Source organism: Eucalyptus grandis, chromosome 5 (assembly GCF_016545825.1).
Source record: "Eucalyptus grandis isolate ANBG69807.140 chromosome 5, ASM1654582v1, whole genome shotgun sequence".
Taxonomy (NCBI): domain Eukaryota; kingdom Viridiplantae; phylum Streptophyta; class Magnoliopsida; order Myrtales; family Myrtaceae; genus Eucalyptus; species Eucalyptus grandis.
Window position 1 is genome coordinate 33,778,237 of NC_052616.1, and position 7,268 is coordinate 33,785,504.

At 39.0% G+C, this 7,268-nt stretch overlaps 1 pseudogene; it reads left to right on the forward strand.

The window, feature by feature from the left end:
* Positions 1 to 2,051: 2,051 nt before the first annotated feature.
* Positions 2,052 to 2,641, forward strand: LOC120293847 (annotated as a pseudogene).
* The last annotated feature ends 4,627 nt before the right edge of the window (positions 2,642 to 7,268 follow it).

Sequence of the window (7,268 nt, forward strand, 5' to 3'; positions counted from 1 at the left end):
TATAAATATATTTCATTTCATAATCAATTAAGGTAAACTTCCTTTTGTTCCATCAAGAACTATAACTCTTAAAATTTAGTTTAGTTTTTTTTTTGTCGAATTTAAATTCAGTTTAATGTGAGGTTTTTAGGAGTGGGCAATTTAGAGTTCATTTAAATTTCATCTAAAACTTGACTTGTCGAGATTCGATTAGTTCTCCATTTTTAGAACTTGAAACCTAAATAAGATCAATTCTTAAAAACTGACTAGAGACAAACTCATATACATTTGCTTTGTTCATTTGTCAAATAAGTAGTGCGCAATTTCATGAAGGTATTTATATTTAAAGCAAGTGAGAGATTAATATCTAGATCATCAAGCCTAACTTCTTAATCAAAGTGAACCATGAGCATTTGGATCTCACGGGAGACCACAAGTAACAGTCGCAAACCTCGAGTCAAATTAGCAATAGAAGGTTCCAAAAGGAGTCATCACTCGAAAGGAAGTCGCGGTGGATTCTAATGACCGGAGATGGTGAATTTTCGGAATCGATCAATGGTCGAACTTCTAGAGTTCACGTTTTGAGAGAGATTCTCCAATTTTTCTTAGATGAGGTCGTTTTGGCTTGAAGAAAAGTCGAGGAGTATATACCAAAGGCGGGAGAGGAGGCGGCTACAACTTAAGAGTTAAAGGAGAGAATATAGGGTTCTTTGGCTCTTCGATTCTCGCTTCTAGGCCGGCTTTTTAGTTTTCCATTCTGTTAGTCAGCTCTGCTTGAGGCTTGGACTAAGCGACTAAGTGGGAACTTGACCAATTTTTAGGATCCGTTTGTTTCACCGAAAAATTGATCATTTTTGACAAATATTTTCTTGTGTTCGGTTAAAACTTGAAATTATTTCACAAAATATTTTCCGATGTTTAATAAGAAAAATATTTCCGCTCTCTAGATTGGTGGCGTCAAGCTCGAGGCTCGCCGGATCAACAGCCCGGGTGAGATCGACGAGCTTGAGGTTCCACCTGGTTCGACGACTAGCCCAAGAAAGAAGTTAAGAAACAAAGAAAAAGAAAAATAAAAAATAATTCAAATTAAAAAGAAAAAGAAAAGAAAAATAATTCAAATAAAAAAAAAAAGAAAGAAGAAGAAGAAAGAGGAGGAAGAAGTGAGGATTTGTAGAAGTGTGAGATAAAAGAAATTAAGTGAGGAAAATGTTTTTCACTTTTCAAAGTGGAAAACGCATTTTCTTTAAGGAAATTCAATGAAAAACATTTGCCCCTACCTTAAAAAGATATTTTTTTCTTTTAATGGAAAATATTTTCTAAAGGAGTTCAATTTCCATTAAATGAACGTCGGGAAAATCCGGAAAATGTTTCCCAGAAATTATTTTCAGCGAAGCAGAAACGGAAGTTTAAAGTCGAGTTTGGTCCGATTCCCAATACTACCCGGTATTCATACTTATCCCTAAGAGGCTTTCATTGAATAAATGATCATGTCTTGTGATTTTATTAATATAACTTATTTAATAGAAGCTTAGCCCGGGTGCTAACGTAACTCGCTTACTAAGCAAAAAAATGTCCTCTTATTTAGTTGTGACATTAGAAAGAGAACAAAAATATTGACACAGACAATCTTTACCCTCTAATATGCCTCCTTCGATGTGCTATCATTTCAAAAATCTCCATCAAATGTAAACGTGGATGGTTATTAATTATTACCATCATTAGTTCCAATTCAGCATTTCGTCCACGATTTGGCAGTCTCACATTGGTCAAAATTTAAAAAGTTAAAAATTAAGTCAAAAAAATTGGTGTCTTTCAGTTTTGGTGTCATACACTTAAAGATAAGTATTATTAACTTAAATCAGATATACCAATATAAATCACATTTGTAATTAGGTCAATAGACCCATCGAATAAAATCAATTCATGTCAGAACAAATCGAACTTGAATACGGATTATTTATCAATTGAATTAATTCGACAAAATTCCGACAGACACATGACAAACGTGAACTTGAATACGAATTATTTCCACTTTTTTTTTTTTTTTTTTTTTTTTTTTTTGGGCACTATATCTGCCTTTCAAATTTACTAGGTTTTCCTCCCTCCTCTTCCCTCTCGCCGGCCGCCACAGAAAACCCTAGCCGAAGCAGAGGAAAAAACCCTGCAAAGATGGTGAAGTTCCTCAAGCCCGGGAAGGCGGTGGTCGTGCTGCAGGAGCCGGTACGCCGGCCAGGCCGTCATCGTCCGGAACTTCGACGACGGCACGCGGGACCGCCCCTACGGCCACTGCCTCGTCGCGGGATCAAGTACCCGGCCAAGGTCGTCGAAGGACTCCGCCAGAAGACGGCCAAGAAGTCGCGTGTCAAGGCGTTCGTGAAGCTCGTCAACTACCGCCACCTGATGCCCACCCGCTACACCCTCGACGTCGACCTCAAGGACGCCGTCGCCCGTCGACTCCCTCCAGAGCAAGGACAAGAAGGTCACCGCCGCCAAGGAGGCCAAGAAGCGGCTCGAGGAGCGGTTCAAGACCGGCAAGAACAGGTGGTTCTTCATAGCTCAGGTTCTGAGTCCAGTCCGCTCGTGGGATGGTGTTGGGTTGAAAGGGCAAGATTCGATTTTTTTATCCCTTTTTGTTTTCGATACGTGGATCAGGCAGACGTGAATGAGGCGAGCCTGGGTTCGGGCTGTAGTGGGTAATTTGGAGCTTGGACATCTCATTCAATTTTGAAATGTGTTTTTACTGGTAATGTTTCAGTGTTGGATCTGTTTTGCATTGATAACGTCTTTTGCTTTGAGCATTTTCCCCCTATGCGGTGGTGCTTCGACTAAACTGGTCGAATCGATGTATGCGATGCCGGTATTTTCTTGTGTTTAGATTGCGTGGAATCGAGCTTGTTGGGGTTATGAGTGGAGTTTGAAGTTTCTGGCATTATCATTCAGCCTTCAATTTGTTTATCATTTAGGCAATAGGCGGGTTAATGGTGTCTAGTAGTTTTTTTCTTTTGTTTTTCTTTTTGGTATAAGTATGCTGTTCTAGAAGCTGTCTGCTTTCACCCTATAATGTTTGATCAGGTATGAGCAGGGCTATACAGTACAGCTAATTTGTTAATTCGAGATTGAGCTGCATTTTAGGAATCTGAGTTGTTTATGGGCAGGTGGTGAATACCAAATAGGGGGAGAGGTGTTCATTTCTTTGCTTTGATTCTGTATTTGGATAACTAGGTGCCCATATAAACATTTGCAGAGTTTGAAGTTTGAATCTAGAGTGTGCTCTTAAGCCGTCTTATTTGCTATCTTATTCTGAATCTTGATTTTGTGCTTGCAATAGGAATACCAAAAAGACACCTGACATGAAATTGATTAAGTCATTGGTAGTTTTGTTAATTGCAGCAAAATTATGTCTGTCTCGTCAGTCCTTCTTGTTAATATCAGGTCAAGTTTCTTCTTTGCTAGCATCGTCGTTCTAATCAGTATACTAGTGCTTCACTGAGTAATGTGATTGATCACTGAATGTAACATAGCTGTGTCTCCCTCCTGTGCTTATTTACACTAGTAATCATCATGATTTAAATTTGATAAGAGAAATCATCAGGATTTATCGCCTGTGATTTCATGTTGGGCCTTAGTGTTTGGTCGTCACTGATATAATGGTTTAAATCCTACTCTGCTTTTCTGGAACTTGAAAACTGAACCACGAGTATCTCATCGAGTGGCTGATCCATTCTTGGTTGTTTATCCATACCCTTCATCCCTTTTTTGTCTTTAGGCTTGCTATCATGCTGTCTCAAGGCATCTGTACAAAGTTCCATATTGATGTCCCCCACACATAAGTTTTCGGGTCATACCGTCTTTCTTTCCCTCTCATCAAGGAACTCTCTTCCTCTGTGGGGTGTGCGCTCTCTGCTGGTGGTGCACAGAACACTCAATACAATAGTAACAACAACAACAACAACAATCCAACCATTATATCCCACTAAGTGGGTAACACTCAGCTGTTGATTATGTAAGTTGGAATGAACCCCATTAAAGGTCCGGCATGAGTTTGCTTCATCATGGAGTAGTTTGGCAAGTAGGACAGGTGCACTGCTAAGTTAGGAGATGTCTCTTTTACCCTGAGTGCAACTTCCATTTTTCAATGTATCAGGTAACTCTGGCAATTTCGATCGTCCTGTCCTGCTCCTCTGGTGCTGGGTAAACTACATTTGTCCCAACTTCTCTTTTTATTTGCTCTGGCATTGTGAGATAAGGTGTCAATACTCCTTTACCAGTATGAAAGTTCATCCTTTTAGTGTTCCAGGATTTCAATCCTTGAAGTTCAAAAACTTCAAAATGTCTCATCATTCAAGCCCTTGCAGCTATAATTCAGATGGGTAGGATATCATGCAGAACCATGCACTCGTTTAAGCTGATACGAGACGGTCTATAGAGTTATGGATGAGTAACGGACTTGTCGTACTTAGATGGGACTATATATGTCTATGAAGCGACGGTCATCCTCAGCCCTTCTCTTGGTACTGACATTTCTATTTCAACACTCGAGTGGTGTGGAATTTGATCACGGGACATCTTCTAAATATCTCTATAGCTTCGAGCCAGGCTTGTTTCCTAGCATCGTTGATGGACCTCTCAATTGGAAGGTCTATTCATCTATGAAAGTTCATGCGTCGAGATAAAACTCATCGCATTCTCTGAATCATCTTCTTCAGTTTCAAGTCTAATTCGTGAATCTAGTTCCTCACGTGCTCTTATTCTCATAAGGTCTTCTCTTTACGACTCCATGCTTTGGTTGTGTCATCTTCGTGGCTCTTAAACCGTAATTAGGTTGGGAACGAGTCAAATTATAGAACTGAACCAAACCATATGTTGCCACCACGATCCGACGTATTGCAATTTGTATTTAGAATCATTTCTTTTAGTGAAGCATGAGATTGCATAAAAGATCAAATGTATTCCACAAACTTTAACGAGAAAATGCAAAATGCAAGTGGTTTTATTTGGTCTAATGAGACAATTTGTCGCAAACCAAGTGGCGTCGAAATGGGGTGGGTTGGATTGTTATGTCGTGAGTGATCTGTTGTCTGCAGTTTCGAGACAAGAGACAATGATCTTTGAGGACATAGTAGGAGGACGAAGAACGTATCTTTGACTTTGCATTGGACTAGGATGAATCAAGCCGTATGCTTGCGAATATGAGTGACCGGTGATTTCAATGATCGTCTCTTCTCAAATTCCCAAATTCAAAGGAGATCACAGCAAAAGTAGAGAAAAGCCGGAGTTCAAATCGAAGGCAAAATCAGTAATGACCCAATGAACCGAGCAAAATGCAGTGTCTGCAAAATGAACTCGTGAGTTGGCACCGAGGTCAACGGCTCCGTCGGACCATACTTGGTGGCGACCAAGGACATTGGCACACCCAGAGCCAAGGGGCGACCACCGAGATGGCCATATTTGGTGCGATCCAGGGCCTCAAGGAGCAGTTGGCCTCCAAGTCCTTGATCTCTCGACTTGAGCTCTTTCGCAGCCTTGCTGAATTTCTCGCAGCACTCCTTGGAAAACCAGGCTGGTGCATGATGTGCTCCACATTGCAGGACTTGCACCACACGAACTCGCTCGATGATTCGGTCTCATCCAGAAGAAGTGCGCCCAGTCCTGGCATTTGCCGAGTGAACCGGAGTCGATGACGAGACAGTGGGGTTCAAGAGAGCTGCATCGCAAAACCTCTCGAATGCGTGGCGGAGTTTTGGGTTGTTCTTGGCCATTGTGTTTTGGTCGTGGGTTTGTTTGTCGGATAGGAAAAGATCTTATAGCGTTAGTTTTGAAGGGGATGGCCACCGTGGCCGGTCAATGGAGGAAGCGAATCGATTCGCGAGAGCAAACAAGAGGAGGGCATTCCTAGTCACTCAGGTAAGATCCAGCGCCATTACCTCACAGGTATGTCCATGTCCCCAGTCCAAAACCCGTTCCCTGAGCTGCCCCAGTACTTGACGAATTGATCTATGGAGTTGCCTGCAACAATTTAAGCATAAAAGTTGGTTTCGGATCGGATAAGGACCACTAAATTTATATTACGAAAAATGAATAAAAACTAAATAAATAAGTCAATTTGAGTTGGATGGACTATTTTACGACTGACCTACTCATTTGATGGGTCTATCAGTTTCAATTCATTAAATTGAAAACTTTTGAAAAGTTTTCATGTGATTTTACACAAATTCGGCCAAATTTGACTGAGTATAATATTTCCATTTGATGTCCCGTTGACTCAATTATTACACTTAAGGAAAGCCCTTGATAGTCAAATTGGGAAAAATATTTGCGTGAATTTTTATAAATTTGACTAGACTTTGACTGGACATAACTTTTCTATCCGATGTCTCACTGACTACGTTGTGAAAAGCTAGTGACACAATTATCAAATTTAATTTCTTGGATGTAGATTTTAGAAAGAATTTTGAATTTTATATAGCTGAATATTTTAAACAAGGTATTTGTACCAATTTTTATTATCGATATAATGATTATGTTCTTAAAACATGATTTTTTTCAATTTCTATTTAATTTGTTTAAGATAATATAGGTTTTAGGTAAAAGAAGTGCCGGTCATGATTTTTTATAATATTTCAACGTCAAGCTTTAGAAGGATCTACTTTATTTTAAAATATTTTCGTATAGTTTAAAGTGAATTAAACAAATTACGACAATTTCCATGTTTGATTACTTGAAAAGTGGCATTAGGATACTATTTGACAAAAAAAACAAAGACAAGCATTATTTAGGAAAAAATAATTAATGAGACTATAATTATGGAGACCATCTGTACTTTTAAACTAGTGAACATATATATATTGTAAGCTTCGCATTGAGTTACTATTGAATTCTTTAATAGAACTCGATCTTCCTAATAATATAGGATGAACTAATGGAAATGAATGTTTTTTTACAGTTGAAATCAAGAGTCAATACCATTAAAAATTCAGTTTTCTTTATTGAAGTAATTTTAATTTAGATAATCCAGTTTTCAGTCCTATTTCAAAATTTTATATCGTAGTATCATCTTCAATTTATTAGCAAAAGATAAAGCATTCATGCAATCAAACATTCGATATGTTACGGCTAAAAGAAGTCACTAACCACTCAAGACCTTAAACACTCTCTTACCAATGTATTTTACATCCCACAACTTTGGCAAATCACTGACATTGATGATATTTCAAGCCAACGTGAAACGAACAAGGCTAATCTAGGAAGGCCTCATGCAGTAACAGCTTATGAGAGGTAGAGTTAGGTCT